At 51.4% G+C, this 16,000-nt stretch overlaps 1 protein-coding gene and 2 long non-coding RNA genes across 9 annotated transcripts in view; 2 read left to right on the top strand and 1 right to left on the bottom strand.

Moving 5' to 3' along the window:
• The window catches only part of GSE1 (Gse1 coiled-coil protein), a 167,315-nt gene that overhangs the window by 14,960 nt on the left and 136,355 nt on the right, over positions 1-16,000 (top strand). The window lies entirely within an intron of this gene.
• Positions 1,452-4,063, bottom strand: LOC310645241. Its single transcript, XR_014493453.1, has 3 exons — positions 3,869-4,063; positions 2,116-2,316; positions 1,452-1,491 (listed from the first exon to the last, which is right to left on the bottom strand). It is a non-coding gene; the product is annotated as an uncharacterized lncRNA (long non-coding RNA).
• LOC310645239 lies at positions 7,723-13,072 on the top strand. 5 transcript variants are annotated; one of them, XR_014493447.1, is made up of 2 exons: positions 7,723-7,789; positions 12,470-13,072. It is a non-coding gene; the product is annotated as an uncharacterized lncRNA (long non-coding RNA). The 5 variants fall into 5 exon arrangements; XR_014493448.1 differs by lacking the exon at positions 7,723-7,789 and adding an exon at positions 10,074-11,404; XR_014493449.1 differs by lacking the exon at positions 7,723-7,789 and adding an exon at positions 11,803-11,856.

Raw genomic sequence — 16,000 nt, 5'->3', positions numbered from 1 at the left:
AGGGCCAAGTTTGAAGACCCCTGCCCTATGCCATATGGAGAAAGGCTGAACTGTTGTCCTGGCAGCTGCGGAGCGCTGGGAGTTGAAGTCCACCCGTCTTCGAGTTGTCAAGGCTGAAGGAGGCTGTTCTGCCTTGTTGTCGGGAGCTGAACTGTTTACCTTTAAGAAAAGGGGAGGGTTCCAGCAGGCAGGTTGGAACAGGCAAGGCGGCAAACAGCCGAGGGGTGTGAGCTCAGCCTTGTTGTGGAAGAGGAAGTGTGTTCTTGCACATCTGCAGTGCCTCTTTGCCTATTGTTCTCCAGGGAGGATCGTAAACCCGTCAAGGCCTTCCTTTGTGCAAATGGCACCCTTGACTTGACGCAATCTACTCCAGGTCTCTAAAGAGCCTCCTTGCTCCATCCGCGAGGGCGGGAGAGTTTCAGCTCTCCAAGATTGGCCTGGGGTTGGTTTTTTTTGGGGGGGGGGTGTTAGAAACACACTGTCTGGTGCTCCCTCCAGGACTGCCACCCCATTGACCAAAGTGTCTCCGGAAGCATTAGGTGCCCTCACCTGAGGGACGTGGATGGTTTACTTGGCAAACAGTTTGGGGAATCTTAAAAACTTGCAAAGTATTTTTTTTTTGAGGGGGGGGGGAATAAACCTTCAATTGCCCAAATAAAATGATGGCCTCCAAGGAGTTTTAGGACACCCACGTTTCCAGAACTAAGTTTGCACCTTTTGAATAACGGGGGAGGGGGGGGTCCTAGTACTCTTTCTATCCTACCTGTTGGCAATTCCCAGCAAGTCCCGGAGCCCTGGACGTTTGACACTTATGTGGCCACATGCACACATGATGTCTTTATTCTCCTGTATGGTCAAAACATAATCAATAGAAGTTTGTACATTTAAACAATCACCTCTTTGTCCTTTATACACAATTCTGTTCCAAACTCCGCCTTACAGTGTTCAAACCCTCAAACTCTGGTGTTTACTTTAAACCTTGCTAATAACTCCCAATGGGGAATCCTTTGGTGACTCTCTGCCATCAGTCCTTCTCTTGATTTGATTGCCTTTTCTCCTTGATGTCTCCATCATCCAGGTCACGGTTGTCCCAAAGGTGCTTTATCCAGGAGGATAATTTGAAGACGTTTCGCTTCGCATCCCAGAAGCTTCTTCAGCTCTGACTGGATGGTGGGGAATGGAAGGACTTATATATGAATATAAATCCTTATACAAATCCTTACATAAATCCTTCCATTCCCCACCATCCAGTCAGAGCTGAAGAAGCTTCTTGGATGTGAAGCAAAAGATCTTCAAAGAAAAAAAAGGAAGTCCAGTTGCCTCCCGAAAAAGCATCTTGATGGAGTTTGTGTAGTATCTCACAACCAGTTAGCCATTTGTGTCTGCCTATTGAGTTCTCGCCTGCAAAACGCTTCTTGTGCTGAGGGCCACAAAGGTGTTTCCGGGCACAACCTGGCTTTGCAGCTGTTCCATATTCCCCAGCTGGCATGTCTAACAGGATGATATTTAAAAGCCACCTTAACTTTAGCGTTATCATGCCATAAGTATCCATGCGACCCAAATCTCAGGAGGGGATTCTGGGAGACGCCCGGCTCTGCTCTCCTGGTCCTTGCCAACCTGGCTGGGGAATGAGGGAGGGGGCAGGAAGGTCTTTGTTCAACTCAGGTGGCCTCTACGGGCAGGAGCAGTTGTTCAGTATTTGCAGTTAGTCAAAAATTAACATTCTGAAAGGTGGTTGTAAAAGCTAAGCAAATGGGCGCCTAAGTCAACAAATGCAGGCGCTCTGTGTGTGTGTGTGTGTGTGTGTGTGTGTGTGTGTGTTGGGTAGTATGTCTTCTGGAGAAGGGAGGAAGGCCTGCTCGGTTTGCTGACTGTTGGGACACTGCTGGGCTTTGAAGTAGCAGCTTTGTCTATAACAGAACTCCCTTCCAAAGGTGTTGGATGGCAAGTCCCATCATGCCCAGCCTGTGAAGGTAGGCCGGGCTGTGTCCTGCTTTGCACCTTGCACCTCGGGTGTCGATATAAGGCGTGCGGTGTTTCTCAATCTCTGCAACTTTAAGATGGGTGGACTTCCAGGTCCCAGCATTCCCCAGCCAAGGAGGAGTTGAAGCCCACACATCTTACTTTCGCCGAAACTGAGATACGCTGGCTTGCCCCTCAGCCCGTGCGTCTTGGTGTGATGGGTGAAGTTGCGCTTTTTACATCTTTCAAGAGCGGAAAAAACCTCCTGCACGGTGGGTGATTGTGTGGAGCCCCGTTCCTCACCCGTGGGAAATCGGCCAGCAGGCGGGGGTTTAGCAATCCAGGAGGGAACAGCTGCTCAAACAAGAAATGGCTCTTTAATTTTACTTTTTTAAAAACTCTGGGCTCCCTCCATCTCTCGCCCTTTTCTTGGGCAGACCCCCTTTCAGAAGCCCCCACCTCCCTTGCCTTCACCCCCTTCCTTCCCCTCTCCTTGCCCTGCAGTCTGACTCTCTCCTCTTTAATTCTTTTCTCCCTTTTTCTTTGAGGCTCACGTTCCCTGCCGTGGCTGAGCTTTGCGCCTCATTGTGCCTGCTGGCCGGGCGGTGGGCTGGCGAAGCAGGCTGGCCCTTTTGCTTGGAGTTGCAAACATCTCCAGCCTGCTTTCCCCCCATCCCTCCTCCCTCCCCCCCCACCTTCGCCTGGGCAGGCTGGCTGTTTCCTGTTAATCAAGTCAGCTCCGCTGGGTCTGTCACCTGCTCTGGGCAGCTGCAGCTCCCTTGCGCTGCCAAGGGGCGGGCAGGCGGGCCAGGCGGGTGGGCAGGCGGGCTGCAAGGCCTGTGGCCTCCCCTCCTCCTCTTCTCCCGCCTCCTGCCCTCTTTCTTTCCGGGAACACTAGCCCTGGGGCGCTGCGACCTTAGCAGGTGTTTTGGGCAGCGTTTGCCCAGCAAGCCTGGCGTCAACACGTCCTCAAGCTGCCACAGCAACCGCCAGCGTCCTTGTGCCTGGCTCCTCCTGGTTGGTGGGAGGGCAGCAGTGACCTCCTCAGCCGCTGCCAGCCCTCCCCATGCCAGCTGCTTTGAGATCTCTTTTCTGTGCCAAGATGGCCGGGCGCCAGCCTGGTGTGACAAGTGGAGATCCAGCGGCCAGGCAGCCACTGTCCTGTCCTTGGCACGGTGCTACTCTCAACCCTGAAGCCTCTGTTGTGAGATCCCTTCTCCCCGGCCCCACTTTTTAAAGGGCTGCGTACCTTTAGGAGCCGTAGATTTGGGGGTATGGGAGGAAATGGGGCGCTGGGGGCACTCCCTGCCCTCCAGTTCTCTGGGTAAACATTTTGGCCTTGGCTGGCAAGGTCCTTGGCACGTCTGACTGAGTGAACAAGGGCAGCCCGCTTCGGAATTCAGGGCAGGATAATCCACCCCCACGTCTCTCTTGGCAAGCCGTGGGGTGATCCAGGGTGTAGTGCCCCATGTTGGCATTAAAGGGGTTGCAGTTGCTGCTTCTTCCGGAGACCTCGGCTAGCAGAGGCTGACCAGGACCCCACAGAAGAACAGACAGTCCTCAACAACCATTCATTTAGTGGCTGTTCAAAGTTAAAATGGTACTGAAAAAAATGACTCGTGACTGTTTTTCACACTTATGACTGTTGCAGCATCTCCTAATCACAGGATGAAAATTCAGACACTTGGCAACTGATTCATACTTGTGACGGCCGCAGCATCCCGGGGTCCCCTTTTGGGACCTTCTGACAAGCAAAAGCAACAGGGCAGCCAAATCCATTTAACAACCGTGTGACTAATTGAACAACCGCCCGGATTGACTTAACAGGTGCGGCAATCAAGGTCGTAAAATGGGGCAAAACTCACTTAACAACAGTCTCGCTTAGCAACAGAAATTTTGGGCTCACCTGTGATCACAAATTGAGAACGCCCTGTAGCGCCTTTGGCTGCCTCCTTCGATCCGCTTTCAAAGCCCTGTAGAGAATTAGCCCAGCTGAAATCCTGTGCAACTCCTGGGTAGGGCAATCCCCCCCCCGCACGTGACGGGGCCTTTTTAGTGGGGGCGTCCTCCACTCTGCATTGCCTCCCCAGGCAAGTTGGCCTCTCCCTGCCTGCCCCCTTGAGAACCGGTGGGGGTTTCTGCAGATGAGTTTTCCACGCTCTGATCGGCTTTGCTGCTCTTTTCTGCTCTGTCTGTAAGTTTAGAAAGTGTCTTCAAAGGGAAGGACATATCTGGAGTTGGGGGGTTGCATTACAGAGACCCTTTCTCTGGAACTTCTCAATCCTCCAGGTCACGATTGTCCCAAAGGCGCTTTCCAAAAGGCGACTGGACTTGCTTGGTTTTTATTCCTTGAAAAAAACATTTCGCTTCTCGTCCGAGAGAACTGAGGAAGCTTCTTGGATGAGAAGCGAAACATTTTTTTTGAGGAAAGCAACACCTCTTGAGAAGCACCTGTGGGACAGTGGAATCCTTGGGGGTTGTTGCTGAGCTGCGTAGTCATTTTGCCTGCGGACGTTTCCCTATCCAGCTCAGCAGCAGCATCCGTCTGTGTTTACTTCTGCAGTGTGTGTCGGTGATGTAGCCTTGCAGGATTGTTTGTTTTGATCTTCCTTCCCTTCTGCCGCCTTTCAAAAATATTGCAACCTTCTGTTGGTTGGTTGGGTTTTTTTTAAACGTCCCTTAGATCTGTGTAGCTCTGCAGTTTCAACAGTGTTGCCTTTTTGTTGGAAAACCTGCCCGGAAAGTAGGAGAGTTTAGGAAATTATTTTGGAGGCGTTGTTTTGCTTTGGGGCCAGGTGATATTTTGTGGCAGCCTCGAAAGTGGCATCTTACGGGCATTGGATTCCAGGGAAGCCACGTCTGGGCCTATCCGACAAAGTGGCCCTGGGGGGGCTGTTCCTCCCCCTCCTTGCTTTTTTCCTTCCTCACTTTCTGCTATCCTGGGGGGGGGCTTCCCCTTCTGAGCCCCTTCCCCCTGCCACTTTCCTGTCAAATGATAATCTCCGTTTTTGACCTCTGTTTGAGCTCTGGGCTGCCCTCCAGCCCGGCTGAGCTGGCACTGCTGGACAGGGCCCCGTGCCTGCCTTGTGATCCGGTGGTCGTGTCTCCCCCCGCCCCTTCTTGTCTCCCCCCACTGCATGGCAGGCAGCAGGCAAGCTGGGGGGGGGAAGCAACCTGGCTGGCCAAGCGGGCACCAGTGTTGAAAAGGGGAAGAGACGCCCCGTCTCTCTCTAGCACGTGGTGCCCCTGAGCAGTGGAGGGGCTGCTAACTGGGAATAGGGTGACCTTTGCTCCCCACTCCTGACCACAAACTGCCTCGGGAGTTTCCAGGAAACTTGCAAAGGAGAGCAGCCCTGCTTCCCTCAGTTGACACTTCGTTGTGAGTCAGTTGACACTTTGTTGTGATGCTGTCTGAGCTGGATTGTTTTCTTGCAGACATTTCATAACACAACTAGGGAACATCATCAGTGCTAGAAGGGAGTGGGGTGGGAGGAGGAGGAGGAGGAGGAGAACTGTGGGGTCCTTGGTGCTCTCTGAGCTTGGATGTTTTCTTGCAGACATTTCCTTACCCAAACTAGGTAACATCATCAATGTTAGATTTATTGATACAGTTCATTGTTTCCTGCAATGGATTAATCCAATATCAAGCATGATATGTAGACTCAGGACGTAAGAAAGAATTATGATGATTCTTGTTCTTCCTCTGGTTTGTTCTAATAAACATACCTGCCAGAGAACAAAATGGGGTTCAAATGCCAGGCTTGCTGTTGCCCCATTCCCCCCCTACCCCCAATTTCAAAAGCCTTTTGCACCCAATAATTTGAGAATAGCCTTAGAGCACCCCCTGCTGGACCATTTCTGCACCACATGACTTGAGCAGGCAACATGCTGACAATTTGGGAATCAAGTTGATAAGGACTCCACTTTGAGGGGTGTAACCGTCTCCTTCCCTGGAATTGGTCTCAAGGCAGAAAAATTACATGCATCCTCGACTTACAACTGTTTTTTTAGTCACTGTTCAAAGTTACAACGGCACTGAACAAAGTGACTTACGACAGGTCCTCGCCCTTATGACAGTTGCAAGCACATGATGGTAACCTGATCAAAATTTGGATAATTGGCAACTGGCAAATATCTGGGCTGATTGCTTGTTCTGGGATCATGTGATCCCCGTTTGGATCTTTCCCAGCCAGCTTCCAACAAGCAAAGTCAATCGGGGAAGCTGGACTCATTTAATAACTTAACCATCGGGGCAAAAAAGGTCATGAAATTGGTCATAACTCACCTGACCACCTTTGCTCAGACAGCTCTGTTCCCAGTTGTAGTCGTATGTCAAGGACCACCTGTATTCCTCCCATAATCAAAGCTATTTTTCTCAGCCAATGGAAAAAAAAAGAGGTGGGCGCTAGTCTTCATGAATATTAGCCAGGGATCAGAGGGGAATCAAGGTTTGGATATTGGGAGGCCTGTGTTAAAGTCAAAGCTCTGCCTTCCAGACTTGATGCCCTCTGGATATCTTGGACCTCAGCACCCAGAATTCCTATCTTTGGTGGAGTTTCAAATTATGGTGGTGGAATGGCTGGAGTTTGGACTTCAACTGCTAGAATTCCCTAGCCAGCATTCTTGGACTTCAACTCCCAGCGTTGCATGGATGCAGAAAGAGGGGCCTTTTCAGCTGCAGGGCTTGGCAAATGGTTTCCCTTTTCCTACCTTCTCCATATTGGGCTGCTGCGGGCAAGAGTTGGAAAAGGCTGGACGTGGTGGTCTGTGTCCCTGCTGTTTTTAATATTGGGTTTTTTTTTTAAAAAAAAAAAAGAGAAGAAGGCTTCCGTCCAGACGTTGTGGGTGCTCCAAAACTCCAGAGGTTTTAAAGAAGAGTTTGGACAACCGTTTGTCTGAAGTGATATAGGGTTTGCTGCTTGAGCAAAGGGGTTGGACTAGAAGACCTCCGAGGTCCCTTCCAACTCTGTTATTCTGTTGCAGAATGTTTGCTATCGTTGAGGAGCTTGGCATCTTTGCAGACCGGAAGCCGAGACCTGCCAGAAGACTCCTGAAGCCAAACTCAGCATTTTTAAGAATGAAATCTGAGTCCCCAAACCGGGCTCGATCCGGATTGCATGTTCTGGTCCTGCTCCCTCTCGCCCAGGGCGTGAGAGCATCCCAGCTGAGAATTGCTGAACCCTCCATTTGTGCAAAAGGAAGGGTACCCTCCGAAAGTGGTGGATGGGCAGTTTCAGATGCCTCACGTCCCACAAGCCGGTGGGGCCAGGACCCCGTCAATAGCGGCAGACTTCTGGTGGGGGCCTTCGGTCCTGGCTGGGGAGGCCCCCTCCCGCAGCACAGCCCGCCTGGCCCTTTTTCCTTCGAGGGGCCGTTTTTTTGTTCCTGTGGCGGAACCAGCCGACCGGCTTCCAGGGTCAGGCGGCAGATTCATAACTTGGCAGCCAGACATTTCAGAACAATAAAGGTGTCTGGCTGTTGATCAGGCCGTTTTTTATCCTGGCCTTTCTCCAGGCCTCCAAGCCTGGGATTCACAGCCAGGGGAGAACAAGAAGCACACAACACACACACACACACACACACATACACACACACAGACACACACAGAGACCCGCACAGGCCCTGCGTGCGAGGTGCCAAAGCTGTTCCTTCCCTTCCCCTCGGCTTATCTGCGCCTGCTCAGCCCCTGAGCTGAGATGTTTACCTCCAGCTCCTCTGACGGTTGGCGAGGACGCCTGGCGAAGCAGAGGTCGCTGAACTGCGAATGTTATGACATTACATTCTTGTGTCTGCACTTTCAAGATGCGGGACGGGGCCGGAATGATAAGTGAGCCCACTGACGCGGCTGCCTTTCTTTCCCTCTCTTTTCTCTCTCTCTCTCTCTTTATTCCTCCCCTGGCTTGGATCTGCCTCCTCCTCCTTCGCTCTCCGGAGGAAACTGATAAGCCTCCTCCTTGGCTCTCTCCCCCGGCCCCCTTGGTTTCTCATTTCTTGCCAAAAAAGGAGGAGGAGGAGGAGGGCTGGGTAGAATAATTTGAATTTGCAGAAGAGAAAGGCTGTTTATCCCCAGCTTTGTGTAAAGAAAATGTTGGGGAAGAAGCCTCTGGGTTCCTCAACCAGGCTGAGAAAACAGCTGGAGAACAGCTGCCAGACCGTGCCAGCAATACTGGCTTGCATGGGTCTAAGGATAATTAATGCAAAGCCAGCCTTTACTTTCCAGGCCTCTCTAGAAAGGGCTGTCTCCACCCCCACCCACCCCCATTTCAGCCCTCTCTACGTTGAAGAGCGGCTGCCACTCAGGGCTGCCACTCAGCGGCTGCCACTGGGTTTGTGGCTCAATAGCTACAATGTCAGAGCTGTCCACGTTTCTGCCCAGGTAGGAAATTTCGATTCACCCTGGACAGGGTCTGATGGCTTTCCCTTCTGGCCTCAGGCTCCTAAATTCGGTGCATCTTCTGGAGTTCATGCAAGGTGGCGTTTCCCAATCTTGGCCACTTCCAGATGTGGGGACTTCATATTCCCATTATTCTCATCATTGGCCATGTTGGTTGAGGAACTCTGGGATTTGAAGTCCACACGTCTAGAAATGGCCAAGGGTTGGAAACACTGGTGTAAGGGCCTAATCGGACACAGCAACATACGTTGGCTGCGTTTGTTCAGCGTCAGCTGTTGTGTGATGTTGGCTCCCACCATTTCTACGGAGGGGTGCACACAGAGGCTGCAGGGTCTCCCCACATGGAGGGATGGGGCTAGAAATCTCTCTCTTCCACGTCTCCACTTGAGGAGAAAATAGAGAATGGCTGGGCTGACTCGTCACCTGAAGTTATGCCTTGTTCCCGATGGCTAGTTTGTACAGCATGACAAGCAGGAAATCCCTGAGTTTGGCACAGCTGGTTGAATTCTCAAAGCACGCTGAACCAGGGAAAGGAACATGGTGGCGTAATGCAGTGTGACAGGCAATGAAGGGATGCTGGATGGCCCACTGTGATTGCAAAGATCAGAGATGACGTCTTGCCCTTTTGTGTCCTCCCAAACGCCACACTCGACTCATAAGGGGCATCTGGTGCCCGAACCGAGCACTCCGCAAAGCAGGAGAAGCTCTGCTTTCAAAGGAAGGGATGGAAAGTAAATTGAAAAGAGAAGCAACCTAGAACTAAGGAGGAATTTCCTGACAGTGAGAACAATCAACCAGTGGAACAACTTGCCTCCAGAAGCTGTCAAGGCTCCAACACTGGAAGTTTTCAAGAAGAGACTGGACAGCCATTGGTCTGAAATGGTTTAGGGCCGTGGTGGCAAACCTATGGCACATGTGCTACAGGTGGCACGCAGAGCCCTCTCTGCGGGCACATGTGCTGTTGCCCCAGTCCTAGGCCTTCAGTTGGGTTTTATAAAACCTTTTCTTTTAGGCCTCCGTTGCCGTGTGCAAAAAAAAGAAGGCTCAATCAATCAATGAGTTTCAACTTCTCACAGGAAAAAAAAGATCTCGCAAAGTTGGAATTGATTGATTGAACTTTTTAGTCCTACCCAGTCTGCCGTTACCACTGCAGCCACGTCCACCCAATGGGCCACGCCCACCCGGCACCCGGCAGTACATAAGTGGATTTTGGGTTGCAGTTTGGGCACTCAGTCTCTAAAAGGTTCGCCATCACTGGTCTAGGGTTTCCTGCCTGAGCAGGGGGTTGGACTAGAAGACCTCCAAGGTCCCTTCCAATGCTGTGATTCTATGCTTTGGTGCTCATAGACCTTCAGGTCTTCCCACAACAAAGATCTACCTGAAAGGGTTGGGGTCACTCCCAAGGGCATTATGGGGGGGGAAAGGTATGACGCTGTCTGTGAGTTGGTTGCCCCAGCTTGGGATCCGGGAGGGCTTTCATTGTCACTGCAGATTTGCACAGAGGGCTCTTTTTTTCCCCCCATGGGGCCAGACCATTTGTGCGGCCCTCTGCCCTTCCATCAAGCTCCTTGGATAATGAGGAACCTTGGGCTTTTGCTGGAGCTGAGAACATCTGCACCTAGGCTAGGCTTCTCCATCCAGGCATCTGGTAGGATGGACCCAGCTCCAGGCGAGCGTGCTCAGACACAGGAAGGAGTTGGGGATGGGAATCCAGCATTCTGGAGCCTTTCCTGAGGGTTGGGAATCTCCTTTCCTATGAAGTCAGAGGAGAACCAAGTCTCGGGGCTAGGAATGGCGAGGGACTTGTTCCTGCTTTGGTGGAAGAAATGAACTTCCCCCCTATACTGGGGCTGCTTCGGTTTGCAGCAACCCTCCCCCCTTTCATCCTCACTCCATCCCTGTTTCCCTCCCTGCTGATATGATCCACGGTGTCCAGTCTCTCTCTCTCTCTCCCCCTCCCTTCCTCTCTCTGAGTACAGGAAGATGGTTATCGTTGAGGGCCTGCAAAGGATCTCTTCAATCGTCTTTGACAAGCTGCGGGGCTGGGCGGGCGAATGGTGGCAATGCTTTGAGTGTTAACATAAACCATCTGTGTGCATGTGTGTAAAGGGGAAAGGGGGTGGGGGTGGGGAGAGAGCGAGCAAGAAAGACCAAGGAGGGAAGGAAGGGGGGAGAGGAAGGATCAGAGACCAAGCGGGAAAAAAGAGAAAAAGAGGTCAAGTCCTGGGAAATTAAACGTTCATAAACGTTGGCCCGAGCGCTCACAGAATGTAGGGCAGACCCATTAAATCTCATTAAAGTTTCATATCTAGCAGAGCCACTTCAGGCAGACCTCGGACATGGCCTTAATTTGATGGGTGTTAAGGGAGAATTATCAAATAATTGTGCCAGCTGGGGACTAGCTTTTATCGTGTGACGTGGAAGATGGTTGCAGCTTTTCCTACACATCCACACCGGCTCCGGGGAGGGGACAGGATTCCCGGGGATCGGTTGCAGAGGCTTCTGTTCTTTGGCCAGGCCGCTGCCGTTTGGGGGCTTGGGTGGAAGGCCTCCTGTCTGGAGGCCCTTGCCCAGTTGATGTTCAGACCCAGCCAACTCGGCCTGGTGCTTCTTTTCCACTGGGCTAGCTGAGCAGTTGGGACGGCTGGCTGTTTCCCCAGAGGAGAATCCTGGAAGCTGAAGTCCTGCCCCTATTTGGAGGGCCCTGAGATTGAAAAGTGGGCGGTGGGGAGGATATCTCCGAATCCTTTGGGGTGGACTGCTTGAGGGGATCTCAGCGGGACTTCAAGAAGAGGATCCTTGAGTGGCAGGAATTGGGGCATCTCGCAAACATTCGTGGGAGGTAGAAGATGCTCAGAGGTGTGAAGGTTGGATTAACGGACTCCATCCACCCTTTGGAGAATGTGGCTTGGCTCACTTCTTTGAATCCTCCAATGTTCCGGCTAATGGCCGCAGCGCCCACCAGGCAGTTGTCTTCCCATTGTTTCTTGTGTGGTCCATTTTCAGAGACTCAGACGGGGCAGGAGAGCCAGGACTGGGGCACACAAGGTGGGTCTCCTTCCGTTGAGTTCTACCCAAGTAGCATCCTTTGAAAATCCTGGCCATTTGTGGTGTCTGGGGCGATTCTCAATCCCCCGGGTCACGGTTGCCCTAAAGGGGCTTTTCCCCCCTCTCCCAAAGGCGGCTGGACTTCCTTTGGCTTTCTGGGACAAGGGTCGGCAACCTCGGCTCTTTTATGACTCGTGGACTTCAACTCCCAGAATTCCCCAGCCAGCTACGTATGCTTCACGACTTCATGACAATCTGACTAATTTAATAATCAGGATGATTCATTTCAGAGCTGGGGTAAGAAAGGTGGTTAAAACGGGGCAAAACTCACTGAGCCAGCGTTTCACTTAGCAACAGAAACGTCGGGGTCAGTTGCGGTTGTACGTTGAGGACTGCCAGGATTTGCAGCATTTTGCAAAGATGCAGCGCCAGTACATGCCTGTGTCTTACAAGTGGGGTGTGTGTGTGTGTGTGTGTGTGTGTGTGTGTGTGCGCGCGCGCTTGGGCACACCAGGCAGGCGCATGTCAGCTGTCTCTTCCACAGCTTGAAGTGTCCTCTTCTCCCCCCCCCTCCATTTCCATTTGTCATCCCCTGGAGAAGTCTGAACAAATGAAGCCGGGGTCCTCTTGCGTCTTAAACGCTGATGCAGAGGGAGGGGGGAGGAATGGCTGACACATCTGGACAGCTTTTAGAGCACCGAGGAGCAAATTGCAGCCTTGAGCATCAGCAGCCGCACGTGACGGCCCGGCTCCTGGCTGCAGATGCGCAGTGTTTTTGCTGGCTTTTTCCCGGAGTGCCTAAAAAAAGCAGGTTTGGCCCAATAAAACAGGAGGGAGGACAGATGGGAAACATCTAAAATTCATTTCGGGGAAATCTAAAATTCATTTCCAACAGAAGGCGCTGCCCCTTTGCCTACCACCGAGAAGCTCTTGAGGTGCCACCATCTCGGGCTTCTTAACCTGTTAACGTCTATCAAAATGCACATTTTCTGCTGGGGTTTTGGGCCATTTAGTGGGCTTTCTTGCTTAAAGGCTTTTTTTTTTTTTTTGCATTCTGCGCCGCAGAATTCCAGAGTGTTGCAAGAGGCAGAATCCCGAATTTGCAGCAGGCTGTCGAAGGGGGACGAGGAGGAAAAGGCAGGTTCGTCAGAGAGGCAGCCTAGAAGAAACCGGGGACCTGCTGGGAGGGTTCGAGCTGCAGAGAGATGCAGCCCTGCCCTCGAATCTGGATGGGATTTATTTAACGCTGCCCCTTCTTTCGCTAACTCCTAAATGTCCCCGTTCAAAGAGGATTAGTGCCAAATGGTTACTCTTGATTTGTATTAGAAGATGGGCAGGAGATGGTTTTCTGTGGAAAAGGCAACACAGAGGTGAAGCGAGGGGAGTTTGAAGGCTGATGAATTATTCAGTGTCTCCTGATTTCACATTATTCTCTCCCTGATACTTTTACAACCTGTCGGTAAATAAAAACATTCTCCATTATTTATAGGGACAGACCTGAACTGGTGGGCAGGAGGTACTGAAAGGGGTCCCGCTGCCCCCCCTCAATGGAGAGGGGAGAACCCAGGAGTACATTTTTGATTTTTTAAATGCTTTTAATCTTTGTAGGCTGCACTGGAAAGAAAGAAAGCAGCCTAAACCTGGATTAAATTAAAATAGGTTTCCTAATATTTTGCTGCCTGCGTGTTTATAGCTTTTGCTATTAATTCCTCCCAGACGTTAATTATGGTCAGGCTGATAAGGATTAGGTCAAATTATTACCTAATTTAGTAAAGTTTCAGATTTTCAATCTGAGGCCAAGGATGGAGGGATGGAGGGATGAATGGATGTTGTTGTTTTCCCCATAATAGTTCTTAAAGGGCAGGTGCCAGAAGCCAGGAGGGGAGGGAGGGCAGGCAGGCAGGGAGGAAGGAAGGAAGGAAGGAAGGAGGAGGGAGGGAAGAAGGGAGGAAGGAGATGGAGGGAGGGAAGGAAGGAAGGAAGAGAAAGAACGAAGCAGGGAAATTTCAACCTCAACTAAGTTTGTCTCTTTTTTTTCCTTCCTGTTCTTTGATCCGAGAAGAAAATTGAGTTTAGCTGGCTGGGCTTTTTGACAGGGCAGACTTCAGCGAAGTTTGTTTTCTTCTCCAAACCTTTTCATCTCAGCCCCCCCCCCAACTCACACAAACACCCCCCCACCCCCGACACACTTCCTGCCTGAATCGAGCCCGTGCATCTGTCTGAGGCGGTTTCTGTTTGAGCCCTCTATTTTGGGTCGTCCCCAGGAGCTTTTTTCAATTCGTGGTTCCTCCCCTGCCTCCTGGGCCCAGCCTCGGAAGGGTGCTTGAGTAATGCCGTGCAGCCGTGCAGTAACGGCTAAGGGAAAGTTGAGCCGTTTTGCGCGGGCTCTGCGGTCAGCCTGTGGTTTTGCGTCTTCTGGCCCTGGGGAACGCCAACCGTCGTGCGCTGACCCAGGCTGGAGAGGGTTGGGCCCTGTGCAGGGCGAGCGGAGGCCTTCTCTGTGTGGGAACCCGAGTGGGCTTGGCAGACCCGGCTTCTCTCCTTTGGCGAGCACCGAGATCCCGTCTCCTGCACGCTGAAGTTCTCTGCCTAGCGTGAGACCTCGGATTGGGTTCCATAATCCAATGCTCAGCAGAAGGCGCTGGATTCTGCATGTGAAAGGGGACCTTCCCAGGTCGGATTGGAGACCAGGATTTGAGCATCGGCTGCTTATCTACATATCAAGTCGGTTTTGACTCCTAGCAGCCACCCAGATAAATAACCGGGCCTTTCAAGTCTCCAGATAGTGGTGTCTCCATCACCACTTCCACTGAATCCATGCAGACTCCAGAATAACAGAGTTGGAAGGGACCTTGGAGGTCTTCTAGTCCAGGGGTCTCCAACCTTGGCAACTTTAAGACTTATGGACTTCAACTCCCAGAGTTCCTCAGCCAGCTTTGCTGGCTGAGGAATTCTGGGAGTTGAAGTCCACAAGTCTTAAAGTTGCCAAGGTTGAGGACCCCTGTTCTAGTCCAACCCCCCTGCTCAAGCAGGAGATCTGGTCCTATCCTATAACCATTTCAGACAAATGGCTGCCCAGTCTGTTCTTGAAGAACCTCCAGGAGCGCCCACACCTTCTGAATGCCTTTCCACAATTGTTCTCCCTGTCAGGAAATTTCTCCTTAGCTCTAGCTTGGTTCTCTCCGTGATGAATTTCCATCCGTTGCTTCTTGTCCTGCTTTCTGGTGCTTTTGGAGGATAGGTGGACCCCATCTTCTCTGTGACAGTCCCTCATCCATCTTCTTCTCTTTCCTTCCACCTTTCCCAAAATGAGGGCCATCTCCAGAAAGCTGGGTTTTCATCTAATTGGTCCGAAGTAGAATAATTAGTCCTTAGTGCCTGGTGTGGCAACTCTGGGTGGAACTCTTCAATGATCCATTGGTTTGGTTTCCTGGCTGTCCATGGTCTTCGCACCAGTCTTCTCCAACACCAAAGTTCAAAGGCATCAACAATCTTCCTCTTCTGCTTCCTCAAAGTCCAGAAAGACCAGGAAAGGAGGGGGGGAAAGGTCTGTGGCCAAGTAGGGCCTGGGTCCCTCACCATGTTGCACGACACCATCGTGGTTTTATTGATGAAGCCAGAGTTAAGCCAAGATGGGCATCATCATCAATGTGTGCAAACCCAGCTGGAAGGGAAGGGAATGTTCTGGGTTAGTTGTGTCCCTGAAGGTGCTTACTTCAAATTTGACAGGTTTACTGGCCTGCGGAGAAGCTGCAAGCACGGAGGCTGCTTAGAGCGTGGAGGCTGGGACTCTGTGATCAGACAGTGAATATAAATCCTCGTGATGGATCGGTTATCACTTCATTGAGCTGGTGGCAGATCCATTGAAGGGCTGTGCAGTACCACCCTCTTCCCTAGCTTCACTCTGCACTGGAATACATTAAATACCATGTATTTATGGCTGGCTGTGGTACGGTGGGCTGGAGAATGTGGTTTTTGCAACTATCATCTAATTTTATGATGGGCATTAAAGCCAGGCCTATAATGTGCACCTTTTTATTCATTAGACATTGGAGCTGCTATAAGTCAAGACTGCCCGGGCATTTAGATGCAGATCTGGAAGATAAACTATTGACAAGTCAGATGTATTTTTACATTAGTCTGCCTTTACAATAGTTTATGTGAAGAAGGGAATATAAATTGCATTATTAAATATGAAGCCCTTTTGTAATGCACCACCGGCTGTCTTGTCGGGAAGCAGTGAGGACTTTATCAAGTCCCTCGGAGACCAGAACAGTTGCTGACTTTGGCCACAAGGAACATCCCCCTCCCCCCTCCCCATGTCCCACCCCCCACCCCCGTGGATGGAACCATTGATGAGTTAGTCTTCTTTGGTATAAACTCCACACGAGTGAAACCACACGACCCCCTGAAAGAATTGGATACTTCAGTTCAGTGAACTTGCACAACCGCCCTCCCCCTCCCCAAACCTCAGCAGTACCCCCCCTCCCCAGGGAAGATGCATTTAGAATGGCGGGGGGGGGGGAAGAACACCTTTCCTTAGGAGCTTGTTTTGATTTAGCTGAATGTACTTGAATGTCCTGGGTGGTGTGCAAT

The sequence above is a fragment of the Vipera ursinii genome, assembly GCF_947247035.1.
Source record: "Vipera ursinii genome assembly, chromosome: 10".
Lineage (NCBI taxonomy): Eukaryota > Metazoa > Chordata > Lepidosauria > Squamata > Viperidae > Vipera > Vipera ursinii.
Note: the sequence above shows the minus strand (reverse complement) of the source record. Positions and strands in the feature narration are given on the sequence as shown.